The following is a 20634-nucleotide window of genomic DNA, read 5'->3' on the forward strand; positions in this document are numbered from 1 at the left end:
ACCTCATTCAAAGGGCTACAAGGCAATGAAGGAATTTTCTTAGGCTCCAAATTCAGGAGGATTCTGAGCAGCGGCATGCCTATGTGTTCTCCGTGCAAGATAAAGGCTTTTAATCAGGAAGGCTATTCTAAATCCTCCTTCCTCCCAAAGAATGCTAATTAATTAAAGTCATTGGATATTAATTGAATAATCAAATAGTAAGCTAATTTATTTTGACTGTGTTCACATAGCTTTCGCTCTTGCCTTTTTTTTTTTTTTTTTTTTTTGGAACAGTCTAAGGAATGATGCAATTGTCTGGAATATTTGCTTCAACAGTGTTTAAGCATATAGTGGAAAGCAATGTGGGAATATCTCAATCACAGCAGAGAGTTCTCTGAGTGCTGTTTATCCGACCTGGAAATAAGTGCTGCTCTCCTTTCCTTTGGACAACTGAATTGAAACAGAGGCAAAATCCGGGGTAAGGCAAATTTTTGTGGTTTTGTTTTTCCTTCTGAACAGTCACTCAGCCAGTTAACTTTGTTCACCAGGTGTTTTCTCATTTCTCACAAATGATTGTCTAACTTGGAAACTATCAGAAGTTTGCTTAGTTGCTAGAATTCATCGGGGGAAATCTTCAACGCCTTTTATGATGGGTGGTCCTTTCCTTTGGCTCTTCTTAACCCTTGTTCTAGCTAATATTTTTAAAAAAACACAACTAAGGGCAATGTTTCATAACTGCGAGAGGTAAAGGGCTAACGAATAATAGAATTGCTAGTAATAGACAAAGGTGGATTTCTTGATTATATTTACTAAATTAACTTAATCATTAGCATTTGATATGATGCTCAGAGGCATCATATCATGAGTCAGGGAATCGACTTGTTTACTTGTCTTTCCCAGCTCTGTGAATCTACACATCAATCAAATGCTAGAAAATTGTTTAGCTAGAACGGTGATTACTCAGTTTATCCACTCTTTTGGACCACATCTGAAGAGGAAGAATATTTCATGAGTATCATCTTCTACTTCCTTGCCCCTACCTCCAACTGCCTCATTCTAAAAATGTCCTTTCTGTGGGACCCTAAGAGGGACCACATGCCTCATCTCAAGATCACTAAACTACAGAGATGGCAACAAGAGAGAAATACAATATTCCAGCTGGATAACCACCAAGCAGTCTGATTCACTTAGTCTAATGTTCCCAGTCAGATCCTGGCAATGAAATAAGCATGTAGGAGGATGCAAACAGATTAGTTTTAATTAAAATAATAAAAAGGTCCAAGCCATGGACCTCAGATTTGAGCTCCTCTTTTTTTTTTCATGAGGAAGAATATCTGATCAAATCTTTCTCTGAACCTGTCCCTCAGGTTTTTAGTCTGATTTGACTTCAAAGCCACATGGACCTGTTTGGCTCCTTCTAAAAAACTGCTCTGCAAATGCTCACCATTTTGTCAATCCAGACCCACAGTTCATCTTTGAAACTCCTCAGCTCTGGATTTGTTCTAGGACTTAATAACGTTGTCCCAGGATACCTCTGGGACAACATCTGTCTTGGTCTTCATTGCTACATTATTCTCATTATTACTTACACCGTTTTAAAGGTCTGGGTTTAGGTCAAGGTTCCACTGTGTCAGGACATGGACATTTTGGGATATCCCAACCTCAGAAGGTTCCTTTTTCTAGTCAGGGAGCAATAGACCCTGTAAATAATGTTGGCAGAATTTGGGATCCGCAATAAGGAGACAATTAATTATTGTTATTATAATAATTATCATTTTGGGGTCTCCTGTATCAGGATTAAGGCTCTGCAGGTGCTGAACAGCATTGCTGTACAGAACCTCAGTGGCAGCTGGCACCAGCTGGAATCCCATTTCCTGCTCACCAGAGCTTCAAAATATGTCATTACATGTAGAGAAAAGAGGGAGAAATGTTGTTTGTCTTTTAGTTTCTCTTAAAATCTTCTGCATTTGTCTACAATGCACCATTGACAAAACTACTACTGATTTAAATAAAAAACAAGCAAACAAAATTAAACAGACTAAAATCATGCCTACATGTGCATAGAAGCATTTATCAGACTGGCCCATATATTAAAAGGCCTTTTTTTCTTTTGGGTGAGCTGGAAGTGAAATATTTTTAAAGGCTTGTGTTGTAAACAGAAAATCCATGATTTAAATTAATGATTTATTCCTTTAAAGCCAGTGTGGAATCTATCACTGGCATGATAAGATGCACGTTGTCTTCTATCTGCATATAGCCATGTAACTGTGCAATATCTGGCAGTGAATATGAAAAAAAATCAATTTTGCCTGGTTTCAAGCATATCTCCTGAGTCTGAGATATGTCTCACTTGTTTTTCAAATACCGCTACAAGTAATTTAAGCTCTATGTTCAGAGAAAGAACTTGTCTCTGTGTGGGTGCACACATCTGTATTACCTGATTGGCATTAATTTTACCTATTTTACACAGAAAGATTGCAGTTCTCCTCCAGCATTTTTTTCTTCCGGAGGAAACAATCATTAAGAGACTGCCTGATCCAAAGCCCAAGGAAGTCAATGTACAGTCTCAAACTTTTGTGAAGTGTTGATCACATTCCAAGGCCCAGATCCTTAAAGGGTTTTAAGGCCTAGGTTCCCCCGAAGATTTGGGAAGACCTGAAACTCTGGGTATTAACACTAAAGTCCTCAGTTCTGCATGCATGATGAATATTTAGCTTTCAGAGGATCTGCCAAAAGCCACCACCAGGTGCTGGCCTGGATCAATCTTGTATCTGATGTAGAATCATATTTTCTGTGCTCTTGAAAAGCTGGAGTGATATGCAAGTTACAAGATCACAGAACAGCTCAGGCTGGAAAGGCACTTCTGGAGATCATCTACTCCGACCCCCTGCTCAAGCAGGGTCAGCTACAGGAGGCTACTCAGGGTCACGTCCACTTGGGTTTTGAATGTCTCCAAGGATGCGGACTCCACAACCTCTCTTGGCAACCTGTGCCAGTGTTTGATCACCTTCACAGAAAAAAAGGTTTTTTCTTGTGTTTAGGTGGAATTTTCTGTATTTCAGTTTGTCCCATCACCTCTTGTCCCATTACTGGGCACCACTGAGAAGAGCCTGGCTCTGTCTACTTTAATCCCTGCATTGGGTATTTCTACACGTTGATAAGATCGCCCCTGAGCCTCCTCTTCTCCAGGCTGAACAGGCCCAGCTCTCTCAGCCTCTGCTCACATGCCAGATGCTTTGAGCCCTTAATCACCTTAGTGACCCTTCACTGCACTGACTCCTGTATGTCCATGTCTCTCTTGCACTGGGGAGCCCAGGACTGAATACAGCACTCTAGATGATGTCTTCTCACTGGTGCTCAGTAGAGGGGAAGGATCATCCCCTGTATACCTGCTGGCAAAGCTCTTCCTGATGCACCCCAGGATGCTGTTGGCCTTCTTTGCTGCAAGAGTGCATTGCTGGCTCATAGTCAACTTGTTCACCAGGGCCCCCTGGCCCTTTTCTGCCAAGCTGCTTTCTAGATGGTCAGTCCCCAGGGTGTACTAGTGCATGGGGTTGTTCCTTCCCGAGTGCAGGACTTTGCTTTTCCCTTTATTGAACTTCATGGGGTTCCTGTTGGCCCATTTCTCCAGCTTGTTGAGGTCCCTCTGAATGGCAGCACAACCATTCAGGCTGTCAACCAGTTCTGCTAGTTATGTGTCATCTGCGAATTTGCTGAGGGTGCACCCTGTCCCATCATCCAGGTCCTTAATGAAGAGGTTAAACAGTGTTGGTCCCAGTATCAGCCCTGGGGCTGGCTAGTGACTGGCTTCAAGACAAACTTTGAGCTGCTGATCACAACCCTTTCGAGCCCAGCACTTCGGCCAGTTTTCAGTTCACCTCACTGTCTCATATATTTAGCCCATACTTCACCAGATTGTCTCTGAGGATGTTAACAAGAGACGGTGTCAAAAGCCTTAGTAGAGACAAACCACATCCATTGCTCTCCCCTCACCCCCCAAGCCCGTCACCTCACCATGGAAGGCTATCAGGTTGGTCAGACATAATTTCCCTTTGATAAATCTGTGCAGACTGCTCCTGATCACCTTTCTGTCTTTCAAATATCTGGAACTGGTTTCCAGGATTAGCTGCTCCACCACCTTCCCAGGGACGGAGGTGAGGCTGGCCTGCCTGTAGTTGCCTGGCTCCTTCTTGCCCTTCTTGAAGATAGCAGTGACATTTGTGTTCTTCCAGTGCTCAGGAGCCTCCCCCGACCACCATGACCTTTCAGAGATAATCAGGAGTGGCCTCGCAATGACATCAGCCAACACTTGGGTGCATCCCATCAGGGTCCATGGACTTCTCTGTCCAGTTTGTTTAAATGTTCCCTAACCTGCACCGAGGGTAAGTCTTCCTTGCTCCAGACCTTCCCAGTAAAGACGAAGGTGAAGAAGACATTGAGTACCTTGGCCTTTTCCGTGTCCTTTGTTACCAGGGCCCCGTCCCATTCAGCAGCAGGTGCCCATTTCCCCCAGTAGCTCCCCAGCAGCTGGTATGCCCTGTGCTGCAGCACAGCGTGGCACAGCATGCGGTGGCACGGTACTTCCTCCAGCTACCTATGAACGCTACTTATGAAAATAAACAGGACACGACAGATGCCGGGCTCTGCGTTACCTTTCTGCACGTGTGCAACAGTGCACCAAGAGCTGCAGAGGCTGACTTTGAAAGTCCAGCTGCGAATTTAATTTTAAGTGATATGAACTCCAGCCTAATGAAACTGTGTTTTCTCCTCTCTAACAGATACTTTACCTTTCCCTTTGTCTGCCCTGTTGCTTGCCCTAAACTCAGCTTGTTCCGATGGGATGTATCCTCAGCCAGTCAGTCATTCCCTCAGGCGGGGTGAGCTTCTGTTGCTCCATTTTTGGCAAAATCTGCTGCACAGATTTCTAAATGTTTTGTATTTATTTTATTGCATTTTTTTGTGTCTGTGCATGAAACCTTATGTTTGATGGGTAAACAGTGTATAAACATTTATCATAGAGACTTTTTATTTTTTAATAAACAGAGTAATTTTGTCAAATAGCTCCTTTCTTACTCCGCTTCATAATATCATGTGGAAATAGATGGTCTGTTTCAACATCGGGGAACTGGAGGGATAAGAATAGAGACAGCAGTGTGGAAGCAATGGGTCCCTCTTCTGCCCATATGGTTCAGGTTTGCATTTTGGCTGGCACGATAATGTGATTGCTGGCAGATCGAATGTTTAGTCTCCAGAGCAAATAGCAGCCAATGAGTTGGGGTGTAATGTACATGTGGAGATGTTCATAATATTCCACACAGGCTGAACCTACAGCAGGAGCGAATTCAGCTGCAGTGAAAACAGAGATGCTGCATGAATCCTTCTGTCAGCACAGCAATGGCATTTCCAGGCTTTTGCATTTGGGAAGGGGAGGAATGAGCCTCTGGGGATGGAGAACGCCACCACTCGCGGATCCTCCTGTGGCAGGGATTTCTGACTTGCCGCATAGAAAGTGATGTATTCTGATGAGCCTGAAAGTTACATTTCATCACTGCTTTATCACCCGATGAATCATTACAGCAGATGAATGTTAATTGTAGCTAAACAAATGGGCATGTCCTCTCTATCCCCAGACAGCTGCCACCGCTGTAAGACATTAGGCAGAGGGTGCAAAGTGCTTCTGGATGGAAGGGAAATGCTACCCGTACCTCTGGAGCTGCATATCTGCAGCGTAATGAAATGCCAGGTGTGGAAGAGTGTTTGGATCGGAGCAATTTCCATTTGCTCTGCGGATTGCACCGCTCTGGGGACACGCACAGTGCAAAGCTTCCTTAAGTGGTTGTTTGCTCACAGGCAGGAAGGTCTGCATGGGAACAGCGTTGGCTTAGTCACATGCCATTGCATATGCCCTGGCGCTGAGAGGGTACCCGGCATCACTGGATAAGGTGCCACAGGGATGGTGTGAGAGGCTGCTGAACCTGGACGTAGGGCAGAACAGTGCCAGTTCCCTGGGGACTGGCAGTCCTTGGTTTAAGGGTTCTTTGTCCAGGGAAAATAAACTGATCGGGTGGACTGGGGTGTTTTCTTCTAGAAGTTGCCCCTCTTGGTTGACCTAGCGACGAATCTTCTGTAGCTAAGCCACTGAGGCCTGGATTGTCTGGCACTTAATGACTTGAATTTTCTTGCTGCTGTTACATGAACCAAGGCAAAGTGTATTGGGGTACCCCATTTCACCTAGCTCATGTTTCTCCTCAACAGGATGCACCTGGAAGGCAGAAACTTGCAAAAATGACATTTCCATGCCATTCTTGATCCTCTGTCGTAAGACAGTCTGTTTCTAGGAATACAGTTGCATGACAAGAGACAGAGGTAATCAGATAGCCAGGTGGGCAGCTACGATCTCAGACCTGTTCTTCATACAGGACATTTTGGTATTTGTGAAGCGCATGACTGGAACAGAAGGAGACGAGTCAGGAAAAGAAGGGAAGTACTAACAGCTAGGGACATTTGTGGCTAAAATTTAGCCACCTGAAGGTCAGACAAGCAGATACATGCATTTTGGTATGTGAGAGTGGACATCTGTAGCTAGTCTTTAAAATGGGCAAAAATATCAAATGTAAGCATTCATTCTGTCGGCTTGAAAGAAACATCTAGTATCTGCACAGAGCCCTGCCCCTTACAGAGGCGCCTCGGCATGGATGAAATTCAGATGGCAGCAAACAGATAACACACCACATCTAATTCTCAGTACGTGGGCCCATCTCCACAGGATTCCCCACCTGGAACGATTTCCCGGAGACCCCCGGTTCTGCTGCCAGGAGCCATTCGCTGCCTCGGAGGCTTCATCCCCCCCGGCTCGGCTCGGCTGGCAGGTACCTCCTCGGCTCAGCCGCTGACGGCAAGCGAGAGGAGGGGAGCGAGGAGATCCTTGCAGACAGTTCAAACGCAGACTAAGAGGCATGTGTTGAAATGTCGTCAAAGTAGCAGGAATTCATTTTATTGAAGAATACATATAATAAAGATAGAACAAAGGGACTGAAATGGTGAACAGATGGGCGGGTGTTCTTCGGTGGCTCAGGAGCTGTGTGAACATGCTGGTTTATGCCCTCCCCTTCTTTCTGCCTTTTTTTTTTTTTCCTTGGTTTGGTTTGGTTTAGTTTTGATGCATCAGGGTAGGATGTGAGATGATATGACAGTATATGTCAGAAACTTGGGGGAAAATAAAACCCCCTTTTTTAACATCAAACTACTGCTATCAATAGGAACAGCAACTGTTCAAAATTTGTTTCAGAGCTGCCAAGAAGTGAACATTCACGGGAGAGAGAGAAAGAGAGAGAGAGAAGGGAAAAAATATTTTTCCCTGCTGTTTGCAAGGTGGACACAAATGCAAGCGGTAGGAGGCTGACAACTTGACACATGTCTAATAAATCTAAAGCATGGAAAAAAAGTCAACAATTCACTGTACAAGAAAACATTACTGTGATAAAAAAGTACAGTCCAACACACCCCCCACTTAAAAATATATTTATTCCCAAATCGGTGAGGAACGTAGACATTAGAGCCTCAATTTCTCTTCCCCTCCCTGCCCGACGTTCCTTTTTCTGGATTTCTTTTTTTAAACCAGGGTCACGTTAGCTCCTGTGCTGAGGAAGCTGAGGTTGGCTGCATTATAAATGAACAAGGTGCAAAAGCCGAGTCCAGCGAGCAGATGTTGGGAGCTCAGCGTGCTGGTGACAAAGGGCTAGAGTGCAAGAAGCTTCCATCGCACGTCTGTTCTTCAGCGCAGAGCAGGAGAGGTTTTAATTTGACAAGTTGGTTGGATGCAGGGAATTCACAGATCTCAGTGAAAGCCAAACAGATTTGGCCACCTACTGCATGGCCACATTCAGCTAAAAGGGTAGCAGTTGTGGAAATGTCTCCTGCTCCAGCCGCCTGACACCATGCACACAACGGGGAGCCTCGAGGAGGTTTGTTTACCACAGGCGGCAAATTCCTTTAAAAGGGAAGAAGCAGGGGGGGAAAAGAAGTAGGAGAGAAAAATCATGCTTCCGCTATCAAAATAATTAAAGATTTTTATTTCAGGTGGCTGGTTGGTTATTTTTTAAAGCTCTTCATCCTTTTTTTTTAATAGTTGGTATGTTATGAAATGCAAGAATGAAAATGAATGCCAAAACTAATGGAAATTCTCCTACAAGCCTCATGTAAACAGAAACATCAGCATTAAAGTTATGAATCTTAATTTGTGCCACTGAGCTAAAATTTGTATCTTTCTGCATTAAAGGAATATAGGCATACAGCACTGTGTAGTGTCTACGTGCAATACAGAAAACTGACATGGTCTCTCCAATTTATGGGGAAATTGACATAATTTTGCAAAAAAAAAAAGAAAAAAGAAAAACCACTTGTGAACTGGATTTTGCATAATGGGATTAATTTGGTTGACTGTCACATCAACTGTGCTGCAGAATGCAAGTTAATCACAACATCGGTCTGATTTAAAAGAAGAACGAAAGAAAGAGAAGGAAAAGGAAAAAAAAAAAAGGAAAGGTATTTTCTTCCTCTCTTCAATTATTGTTTCATTTCAAAATGCCCCTGTTTCTTTTGTAGCTGTGGTAGCGCTGGCAAATAAGGCTGGTGTAGATTTTCGATGGCCACCTGAGTGGTCTTTTTTTCCTCCCCCACTCTCCACAGTAAAGGGGGGAAAAAAGTCAATAGCTTTTCCAGGCTCATGCAAAACTGCTTCCAAGGCATGGCGCAACTATATGCATTTGATCAATATTTAAGCCCATCAACTGAGCCGAAGCAACTTTAAATATTTCGTCATACGGATCTCACTTACTGCCTTTTCTTCCACTTATCACCCTCCCTCTGAAAGCCGCTCTCGGCACTGGGCTCCCCACTGAACCAGCCCCGCTACCCTTTTTCTGCCTGCATCCCCACTCGTGGCATTAACAGCGCCGTTCCTCTGGCAGCTCTGCATAACGTCAGAGAGAGAAGCAAGCATCCGTCGGTTATTTTGTGGCCGATTTCTGTCTGTCTTTACAGAGGTATGGGATGAAGGAATGAAATAAACCTTCTTACAGGCTCTCACATTGTGTTCTTGGCAAAGGTACTGAAAACAGAGAAGGCACATTTACATGACACATCACTTAAGTCCTCTGGTTTCTATGGTTGCAGTAGATTTTGCTTTCAGGGGGCATCCTAGGAAGGAGATAATGCTGCGCAGCACTTTGGGCACGGTGCGGTTGAAGAATTAGCTCTGGGAATAGATCGTACCGTGATAGTGGTGACAGAGAACAAGGAATCGGGGCTGCCGGGATGTCAGAGCAACTTGCGCTTCCAGGGGACGGTGTCGTGTCAGCGATTCCTGAAGGCCCTTGCACCGCACCGCAGCCGGTGACTGCTCCTTCATCTCTGCCTCCCTCGCAACGAGCACACTCCTCTACCCAGCGCAGCGCACTGACTAGGTTAAACAATTACACTACACTAATTGGCCTGTGTCGGTCCTGATGAGAAAGTAAACAAATGCTGCAGAGAAAAGCTGAGACAAATTGTATCTAATTAAATTGATGAAAAAAGTGACAATATTTTTCCCCAGGAAAAAAAAAAAAAAGGCAACTTGTAGCATGACAAATATCTCATGCTCGCAGCCGTGTACCCCACCTGCTGAACTTCACACCTTTGCTTGGACGTGACTGTGCCGAGCAGGGGAGAACGGAGGTGCCCTGTCGTGTACATTAGGGCTATAACTGCTGGGATGCCTCCTGGGCCAGGTGTTGCTCTTTGCGTGCAGGGAGAAGGCTGTCTGCCATCGTTTAGTTGTTCCAGTGACCCTGCTTGCATGCATGCCTGTGTGTATGTGTGTGTTTTGACTAGGGTGGCTGATAGCGATGCCTTGAGGCATGAACAGAAGCGCTCCTCGCTCTCTCCACTCACAGGCTGGTTCGCCCACTTCTGGGCCATTAGCCTCCCAGCACCTAAAGTTTGCGATGGCTTCTCATCGCCTGCCAAATTCACCTCCATGTGACAGCCACCACCTCGGCTGAGGCTGATCCTGGAGGTGGAAATCCCAGACCCCAGAGCTGAAAGCGCGAGGCTCCGCATCTCGTATGAGAGAACGAGGCTCTCCATCTGTAAGTAGCGTCCGCTTCAGCTCCTCTGCGGACCACAGCAATTCCTAGTACACTACCCTGGCATGAAAGTCTGGGGCAACACAGGTGAACAGGTGGGAAAATTTCAGGATGTATAAGAATTGTCTCTTCATTGACCGAAAGAGAAAAAGCCAAGAAAAAATACTATGCAGTCTAAGGCCATGCTGCGTCCTCTCACACTGCCCTCCGTGCCAACGGCCTCAGGGAAGCTAAAACCATGAAAAGTTACTAGTCCCATATGCCAGGGCAGAAACAGGGAAGAGATATGGGAGACAAGAGCCATGCCTCCATGCACCCCTATTGAAAACAATCCTGGAAAACTTTTTTCCATCATTTTGCCTTGGTGAGGTGGTGAATATGAGGACACCCCCTTGATTCATCTGGGAAAAGATCGATTTAAGCTTAATTATTTGGTGAGATGTTAATAAGTAGGTAACCTTTATTTTTGGGGTCATGAACACACGACACACGAAAACCACAAAGCCAGGGCCACTAGAATCTCTTTCCTCCGAATCTCGCTGAAACCAATGAAAAGACACAGAGCATGTTCACTGAGTGCATGATCCAGCCGCCACAGAAGCAGCTGCAAGAGCGGTAGCTGAGTATGTAGTATATAGCCAAGCATTTCCATCCTAATCCTCTGTTTTGAGTTGCTCAGAGATTTCCAAATGCTTTACTTATCAGGATAAAATGTTCCAGGCCTGGTCTCTGGCAGAATGAAAATTTTTAATAGTTTAAGATAAAAGCGATTCAGTTATTCTTGAGTGGGAGAAGAGTCCAAGAAGCAAGGAAACTGACTTTTTTGTATTTTTTTTTTCCTAATAGTTCATCTGCTAAAGTCTCTGAGGGACCAGATTTGAAGCCTGGCATGAAGCAGGCCTCACTGAGAGGGCCATTAGAGACTAGAGCATGTTACAGCTATTGACCAGTGTGTTACAGGGAAATTTCTCTGTGGTCCAAAAGGGTTATGAGTCCTTGGAAATCATCCAGTGGGCTTACACAGTTTATTTAGGAAAGTCGATTCCCCCTGCTCCCACTCTCCCCCCACACATACACTGTTTCTTCTAGTAATATTGGGAGCAAGGGGATCCGTATTTTCCATGTTCATGACTAATTGAGCTGTACGGAGATCCCAACAGAGATTAGCAAGGTGAGCTAGACGACCTCCTGAGATCCCCTCTAGCCTAATTTTCCTGGTTTCTAGTCTAAAAGGCCGTCTGATTCATACCATCAGTTCCATATAAACTTTACGTCACTTGCGTAAATCTGTTTATCTAAGTCCACCGATGAGCCATAGCACATATTATTAGAGAATTATTTTTTGTGTTTTCCCCTGTGGTCTTTCAGGTTGATGCATGCTGAGCAGCCCACATCATTGTGCAACTTACACGCGTGTAAGTTTTGTGTGTTGAAACTGCAGTAAATTCAAGGTGTGGTGTAACCGATGAATACTTACACAGCATGTTGGAGATAGGAGAGAAGCACCATGCCCTGTGATGGCTATGGATTGCCCTGTGCATTAAAGTCATGTTCATGTTGCTGTACTTTGGCTCTAGTCTGCACGGCAGCTGGAGGAACTGGAGGAAGCGTTGCATCTCTTCCACGCAGAAGGTGCTGCGGCACAGTATATTCTGCGGGAAAAACATTGAGCAACTGCGAAGGTGATCTGGTTATCTACGTTGCAGACAGGAGCAAGCTAAACGCAGAGCCACTTGCCCTGGCTCTGCAGTCCCGGCGAGCTGCTCCCGGAGCTACGCTGCCTTTGTGAACAACTGATAGATCGATCAAAGTGGAAATACACACAGGGCTTTAACTGTGCAGTTGTGTGGGTTTCACACTCGTTCAGACAACCCGGCTGGTAATTAGTGCTTGTCATACTTAGGTTCATACTGAACCTTCTCCAGTTGAAATCCTAGGAGTCTTGCACCAAATTTGGTGGCGGTCTTAGCAATCAACTGAAAATGTACCACAGTAGTAATATACACATCATAACAGACAAAACAGGAAGAAAAAAAAAAGTTGTGGAGAATATGATACTAACATGCCCATTTTAAAGATGAGTAGCTGAGTCACAGGGAGATGAAAGCCCAAATTCCCAAAGGCAGTCAGGTAACTGAGGAGCGAGTACTCGCCCAAATTGGACAGAAAGTCAATAACAGGGCTTAACTTTGATCTCCTGACTTGCAATCGTCTTATGATGCAACTATAAAACCAAATCTTTCCCCAGGGCTTCTCAGAAAAGGTGAGTTATTTCTGCTGCCTAGCAGACGCTTGTGCAGATCACCTGGCCGGACGTCGGAGAGCGTCAGCATCCTCAGCATCCCTCGGCCCATGGGATGGGGCAAGGACGGCGACGGGGGAGAGCTGCATCCCGGATTCACTTCGTGGGAAGCTTTGGCGACTTCTGTGTGAACAACTGACTGACTTGTTGCTAGGGAACAGTTGGGAGGCATGCTTTTGATCTCCCATATGCTTACTACTAATAAATAAACAAATAACAATAATTACAACAAACCCCAAGCCTGTTGTATCTCCAGGATTAATTAATGATGAAATACAGCTGAAATTCTGCAAAAGAAGGCGGCAAGGTGGGTTCGAATTCACATTTTCCTGCTGCGTATGGAAATGATGGTTGGAATTAACATTTTTTTTTTCCTCCTTAAAATTTACCTTAGCTGGATCAGGTTGGTGGGAGGAGTGGGGGAGTATTCCCTTCACAGACAGAGGATGAGCAGGCAGACAGTAAATCTCCCCATGCCAGTTTTACTCGCATCCAGTTTTTCCTGCCTAGTACAGTTAAGTTTTTTAGATACTTTACTTGCATTTCTAATTCAGTTATTCTTCTGAAATTTATTCAAAGGATTTATGCTTATGAAATTATAATATAATGCTGCCTATATGCCAATGAGCTGCAGGCAAAGAAAATAATTTTCTTCAATTTACAGTTATGAGGCTGGAAGAAAATGATGCCTTCTTATCACCTCTTTTTCTTTGTATGCCTCAGTATTTTTTTAAGTCTTCAGAAGGCAGGAGCTGATGATGAATTCTTAAGCAGATCACACTGATAATTGTATTTCAGAACTGTCAACTCTGTGAAGACTGTCCACGGAGGTGTCTCAGTTCACTTGAGCTATTTGTGTCACTGCTTCTCCAGGAACTCAGCCCTCAATAAAACCCAAATCACTGGGGATATTGTTAAGTCTTCTGAAAGGATTATTAGATCGAAGGAAAATTTATGGATGACACTTTGTAACAATTAATCAGGAACTGTTGATGAAGTTAAGTTGGTTCTTTATTCTTGAACAGAAAAAAAAAAATGCAGCCCCTGTACAAATTGTCAAATGGCCTATTTTGTCACTCTGTTTGATTAATGGACTATTTGGAGTCCCCAAAAAGTCCTAGTACAAATAAAAAAGAATCATAAATATTGAATAAGCTCACAGCATGGTTAACCTTGACTATATTTTGAAACATTCTTGGGGAAAACTTTGCTATTCAGAAAATAAATTGCTAAGGGGATTAAAAAAAAAAAAACACAAAAAAACAAATTGGAGATTTTGGAGAATGTCACCTACCCAACCTTGTCATCCTGATTAGCCTGCCATGATAAATTAGCTTTAGTTAGCTTTGCAATCAGGTCAGAAACTGCTGGCACACTACCGTGTTTTGCTAGTGGGGCTACACCTGGTCCACAAAAGGGGCACAGGATGGCAAAGAAAATACTCTGCTTTTGGTGCTTTGTATGTCACACAATGCTGGGACTGCTAACAGGCTATTATCCTTTTGTACCATAATTTATGGAAATGGAGCCCAAGGAGTGCTGAGAGCATGGGAGTCATGGTGCCATAAGGTTGCTTCTGAAAGGTTGGTCGAAAGATGACCGGTGATCTGTGTATATGCAAATGATAAGACCCGCGTTTCAGCTGCAGCGAACACACACACACACACGTTCATACGCATTCAGGACACGCAGTTTCCATCTTTTCCTCCTGCTCCTCTGTCTATTTGCAACTCCGGTACCTTCCTCCCCCCAGACACCCCCCCACTCCCCCATTGCTTGATGCAGCTGTTTAGTCCTGACAGGTCTGACCCGTCGTTTTTGCTAACCTCTGATAGCATCTAGGTCATCGTGATCCCAAACCAGCTTGCTTTTGTTCTCGGTGAACAAGAAATACAATGCTATTAGTTTAGGCTGGGGTTCCACAAAGCACTAAAACCCCACGTGGCTTCACTCCAAGCACGAAAGCAATTCCCCTCTTCTCCTTTGGCAGGGCACTTAAGTGCCTGCTTAAAGTTAGGCATGTTTCAGACATGTTTGGGCTGGATCAGGCCCTTGCTCAGGAGAAATAATGCCACTTTACATTTCGTTTAGTTGGCCCCTTTTGCCCGTGTGTGTCATATGCCAGCTCACTAACCCATCTAAGCTGACATACATGCAATAATGTACTTCAAAGCAAAGATTATTCAGGCTCAGGAAGTGGGAGAGATTTTGAAATCTGTGCAACTATTTCCATTAGGAATGTAAGAGAGCTGTGCAGTAATAATTGCTCATTAGATCTTGTTGATTCTTTGAAAGTAACGCAGGGATTAGAACAGGGGATTGTTTTTCGTCTCATCGCATTTCATTGTGAGCTATAAATAATACTTTTCCATTTTTATTGCTCTCCACGATCACAGGTAGTCCTCTACCTCCCACTGAAGAATAGTACTACGTAAAGGGAGAGGGCTGGGCCAGAGATTGCATAACGTGCGGCAGGCAGCCGTGCCGGGACACCAAGGTGCTAGCCCCGACTGCTCCTTGCTGCAGGCCATTTGGTCAGCAGTGGCCAAAGGGCAATGCTTTTCCTAGAAAGGTCTGTCTCAGGAAAATAGGGCCAGGGAAGGTCTGGAGATGGTTCGGACCATTTTCACACTTGTGCTTCAAATTGGTCGCATGGCACGTGGGAAAGAGCAGGGAAGCATGAGGTTTTCAAGGCCTCTGAGTATTTCCTCAGGTGTACGACTGAGAACCTTTTATAAAGTACTTTCATAATTATACCGTACCACGACCTGTGGTTAAAAAATCCAGTGGAAGTTACCAGCCTGAAAGAGGCTGGGCTGAGGCAGGAGTTTCAGGGGGAAGCTGGCAGAGAGCTGCTTCTGAAGGGGGTGCAGGCAAGCCCGCAGGCAGCACTTCTCCCCGCTGCTCGACCCACCCCACGTCCCTGGGGCGAGCACCCCACCGAAGACACCTGCTTGCTGTTTTCCCAGCAAGGTGCGAAACCAAGGTCCTGACTGGCAGTGATCATTAAGGACGGGAATTTTCACAGGAGCTGGGTGTTAATTCTGGTTAAATTCCAGCCCTGGTAATTGCACTCTTCCCAAAGGAATTCCTGCTGCTGATTCACCTGGGAAAGCCACAGTGGTCCTTCATCCCCAGCCTGAGCCACCAGGGTCTGTCACAACACACGGCATAAGTGGCTTTGGGGTGGGGCTCTTCCAAGGTCTCTTGCTGATGTGTTTCACGTGGGATTTACAAACATTTACTAGGTCAGGGAGACTGAGCGAACCTGAACAGACTGTTTAGCTCAGTGGTTAGCATGGTCACATGGGAGAGAGGAGACTTGCGCTCTGTTTCCTGAGCCATTTAAGTAGCTGGAGCGCAGCTAGGACGCAGAGCCTGCTCTGGAAGGTGAAGAAAACCTTCTGCATCAAGTATAGGCACTAAGGCTGAGTGGATCAAGATCTGGATGCTCCTGGAGATGCCCAGATGCAAAGCTTTAGGTGCTTTCGGGCAGCAGTAGCAGAGTGGGAAACTGTGAATCAAATTCTGCTCTAACAGGACTCTGGGGCTGCAGAGCAGTGCCTCTGCTCTTTGTGCAACAGAGATCCTAGAAATTAAGGTATTGCAGAGGAAAGCATTACGGCTAGTAAGAAAGGAAGCGACTTTAAGGTATAGTGATTATGATGGCCAGTCAGGAGTAGGGTGTCTGAGTTCTGGCTCTTACTACGTTTAATATAATTTCTGTCAAGCAGAGCAGCTTCAAAAAAGGATATCCCTATTCAGAAAGAGTCCCCATATTTTTGTGGTTAAGGCACTTCTAAAAAGTGTGCATTTGAATCACCTTGGAAGAGCTGAATTTAATTCTCTTCTCTGGCTTCATCTCAGGTAGGTGCTCAGAGCACCTCTTTTTCAAGGCTGGATTAGTCATATCACGTGGACGCCTACCAGACTGGGCCGTACATGGGAGGGATATCTCGTATGCAAGTGGCAGCACAGCTTAAAGGTAAACCAGGAATATAACACCTTTGCAGTACCTGATGTTAGGTGTGTGTCCTTTTCTGCAGGACACACGGCTGGAGAACCTTACCACTATTGGAAGAAAGGCAGACACTTGGGGACCTTAGGTACTTTGGTACTCTGCTGGTGAGCAGTGGTTTGCAGGTGTCTGAATTGGTGGTTTTTCATTAACCAAGCATACTTGTGTAGCTATTGCAAGGAGTCTTTCAACATGGGAACTCAGAGGAAGGCTTTTCTTTGCAGCTCTTTTGGAGCATATCAAGATTCTTCGCTTTCTAAAAGAAAGTCTTCTTAGCATCTTTTGCAAAGCTGGCAAATGACTAAGATCCACCTCAGTCCACATTCTCTTCTTCTAGCTCTCCCAAACATAAAACAGGCACTAAAAGAAAATTCCCATTACTAAACATTAGGTAGGCCTGTTTCTTTGATGACTGTTTGTTCCTGAAAGAGAGCTCAAATCCAGAAAATATGGGGGAAGATTCAGTCACTTGAAAGGTGCAGATTTCATCGTTATTGTTTGCCAGCAGAAGAAAAACAATGCATAAGAAAAAGCATATACTAAATGAAATTAATTGCATTGTAAAGAGCACCAAGCACCCTATAAAAACCTGTTGCCTGAATGTGTCTGTAACAATTTATCAGCAAATGATCTTCATGCAAAGGAGCCAAAGCAATTAGCTGGGGTTTGGCAGATCTTTGCACTCCTTTGACACACCCTGTAGTAAAACAGACCACCAAATAAAAAAAAAAATCCTATATACCTCAAAATGCTAGGCTGGTGGTTCAGATGTTTTACTAGGGTCTTCTCTATGTTAATTTGCTGTATTTTATAAAGCACATTACACACTATTCATTTTTGTACCTTCTCTTCTTTCACTGCCCCTGCCCTCTTTAGCTGTATGCCTAAGAGTAAACCACCTGCAGAAGTGCTTGCATCAGCTAGAACTGAATTAGCAAATCGGTTTCACCTGAAAATGGACAGGTTTATTCTCCAGGTGAAGGTTGATTTTTATTTATTTACATGTTTAAACTGTCATTGACTAACAGGTAACTAAAAACCTAGCTATGATAATGAAATAACAGGTTGACCAATGTTGCCTGTGTCTTTTTTGTGGTTTTAATTTAATGAATTTTTTTAATTTAACCCTTACACCACCTTCTACCAATTGATTTTGAAGATCCCAGATGAAGAGTAAATGGCAGGTACATGGTATTTTCCCTTTTAAGAAGTGTTGTCATTTTATACGCTAGGATAACACCTATGAATCAAGCAGTCTCTGAGCTTTGGATAGCTGCAGACTGGGAGTATTGTGAAGATGTGACTACAGATTTGCTTATACTTATCTTCTTTCCTAGATGCCTAGGAAAAAATGTATGTATGTCATACTGTTGGGTTTTGTGCTTTTATAGACTGGAACTGTGTTATTCAGGGGATGTGGAGTATAATGTTGATTGTGTGTTTTGATTCTTCTGTAACTGCAGAGAGAGGAGAAAAGAATTGGGCTCTTGTTCTTCACAGATGGGAAGATACGGTCTTTGCTCTTAACACTAGAACGAGTAATCAAATGTTGGTTTCCTGGCTTTTAATGTGTGAATGAGTTGAAAGACACTCTCAACTAGGCTAACAAGCCATGTGCAGGGGGTGAACGATGCTTTGTGTAGCTCATTCTTGACACATTTATGATATAAAACAAATGTAGGAAGGTCTTTTGATCTGTGGCTTAAGGCTGCCTGTGTTTACAGAGGCAAGGCTGGAGTATTTAAGGGCTTTGAAAGGTATCCACACACATGACTGTACGCTTGCCTTTACCTTATTTTGCTTATCTTCGTGTTTGCTAGCTACCTTGCTTTCTGTTAGAATAATGTCAACTTTGTGTTAAGATTCACTTCATGTGAGCTTCATTACTACATCTCCCCTGAGCGGAAATAGTGTGGTGAAATCTTGTTAGACCTGTAGTGCCTGTGCTTGGGCTTGGGAAATGACAGTGCAGTTCTTGTGGCCGTGCAGCTACACAAAACCTGCTTATTTCCTCTTCATCAATGAACAGCACTGAGTTGCTTAAGGAAGTCAGCAGTTGAATTTTGCTTGGAATTATATGTGAAGGAGGACCCTCCTTCTTGTCATTTTATTTATCATTAACAGCCATTATAATTTCTTCCCAGCGGCAATTACACTGATATCACCACATCTAAATCAGAAATGACACTGTAGTGGTTATATTATGTTGACTGGGCATCACCTAATTTTTAAGTGACATTCTTGCCCCATCATTGTGATTATATCCCCTTCTAATAAGTAATATAAGAAAAGATCTACATAATGGGGAAACATACATATTAATATATTCCATGACAAACATGTTAACTTTACATATTAATCTTGGTAAATAGAAGTCATGTTTACATTTTTCTTCTTCAGTACACTGTTCTCTTGACAGCTTGCTTTCCCTCTGGTTTTATTCTTTCCAATCTTGGTGTACGTTCCACTGCCTCTGGTCACCCTGTTAGTCGCAGAAGGAGAAGGCAGGTCACATCCGTCTGGTTAAAAAGAAAAAAAAAAAGGAAAAAACAATGTTACTGGATAACGTAATATTGCTGCTCTCCTCTTTGCATTCAGTCTGCGTGAAGGGACTTGGATATGTGCAATAAACATATGTGTGTGATAATGAGATTGTTGGTGGAAAGTCATCTTGAAAAGACAAGGAGCAATTAAGATTGCTTACTTATACAAGTTAGAATGACAAGATGCCATTGCTGGCCCCACTCATCCATATAATAGGGTTCTCCTTCCCTGCTTAGCTGTATAGGGAGAAGCATTTCCTGTCAAACCTCTGCCATGACTCCACCATAAAGCAATCTGCCTTCCTCCCTTTTATACACAGTTCTTTCTCACACTCACATCACTGTCCTGATTTCAACTGAGTGCCTGCTAGCAAGCACCTGAATTAGAATACTTTAAGAATTCAATGCAAAGCCTTCATTTAACTGAGTATTTATTTGTATTGGTGTAGTCTCTTGTGCAATTTTAATTGAATACTTAAAGATGTCAGTGGGGAGATGTGCAGGTTGCTCACAAATGTTTAATAATGCGATGTGTGGAGTCAACAAATAATGCACCTTCCTTTTGCTATCTTAAAGATTTAGATAGGATATCTTGGATGCTATTGACAAGGAGAGAAGCGTGGAACAATAGGAACATATGATAGTTAGTGTTAGATAACAATAGCTATCCTTATGCATCTTGAATTGAATGATGAAGCCATCAATTAGAGAAATAGCCCTCTGAGTATATATCATTGACAAGATGAATACCAGTACATTGTATTTCTGGATGGAGATCTCGGTGATCTGTAATTCAGAAAGGCAGTGAATAGTATATACAGTCAAACTAATCCTATGATATTGAAAATCAGAAATTTTTGTCCTCCCCATGTTTCTTTGTTTTTTAGCTACTGGACTCTTTCAAGTAATGAAAGTATTTGTACGTTATATTAATTGCTTAAACAATGCTTTCTCATTTAGTATCAAGATGCCATTCTTCTCCACATTCAGCATATTTAGTGGACACTTTCAGGGCTTAAAAGAGCATGAGGAGCAGTTCTTTCTAGTTGTTGTCTGGTCTCTTAATTAATTCTTACATACTGACATGGGGATCCATTCACAGCCTATGAACTCTGTTAGAGTCCCTCTCCATGCCAAGGAGCAGACCTGGCATCCACTCCTTATGTGGCATAGCCTCTATTTTCAACCTAAACTTTCCCATGTTCTCTTTGGAATGTCTGATAGTTTTCATCCCCTCTGCCCCTTCCAGCCTTGGTGTTTTCATTTTTTTTTTTTTAGCTTTAATAGTCATTAGTCTTATGTTTATAGCAGAGAAGCAACACAAAGAAAAGCTAAAGAGATGGGAGTTGCACTGTTACAAACAAGGAATTTTCAGCATTTGCCGTTTCCAGTTAATTAGTTTAATTTCCATTACTTACGTTTGAAAGTGAGTGAATATTCCATGGCCAGGGCCAAAATTTATTCTTTGATCTTTACATAGATAACAAAACGTACTGCAGCAGAGTAACACAGTGAGAATGGCTCTGTAGTAGAATAAAGAAAGAATATGAGGAAAGACTGTAATTAATGCAGTGCTAGACTAACTATAAAATACAATTTAAGGAATGGGAATAAGCATTTGTGACCATTATCTGTATTATTATTATTTTTGGTAGAGGTTTTTTT

General features: G+C 43.5%; 1 long non-coding RNA gene across 1 annotated transcript; it reads left to right on the top strand.

The window, feature by feature from the left end:
• The first annotated feature begins 327 nt into the window (after positions 1–327).
• On the top strand, positions 328–16385 carry LOC140647800 (uncharacterized). Its single transcript, XR_012040960.1, has 3 exons — positions 328–457; positions 12355–12715; positions 16276–16385. It is a non-coding gene; the product is annotated as an uncharacterized lncRNA (long non-coding RNA).
• Positions 16386–20634: the final 4249 nt, after the last annotated feature.

This window comes from Ciconia boyciana, chromosome 2 (assembly GCF_034638445.1).
Source record: "Ciconia boyciana chromosome 2, ASM3463844v1, whole genome shotgun sequence".
Taxonomy (NCBI): domain Eukaryota; kingdom Metazoa; phylum Chordata; class Aves; order Ciconiiformes; family Ciconiidae; genus Ciconia; species Ciconia boyciana.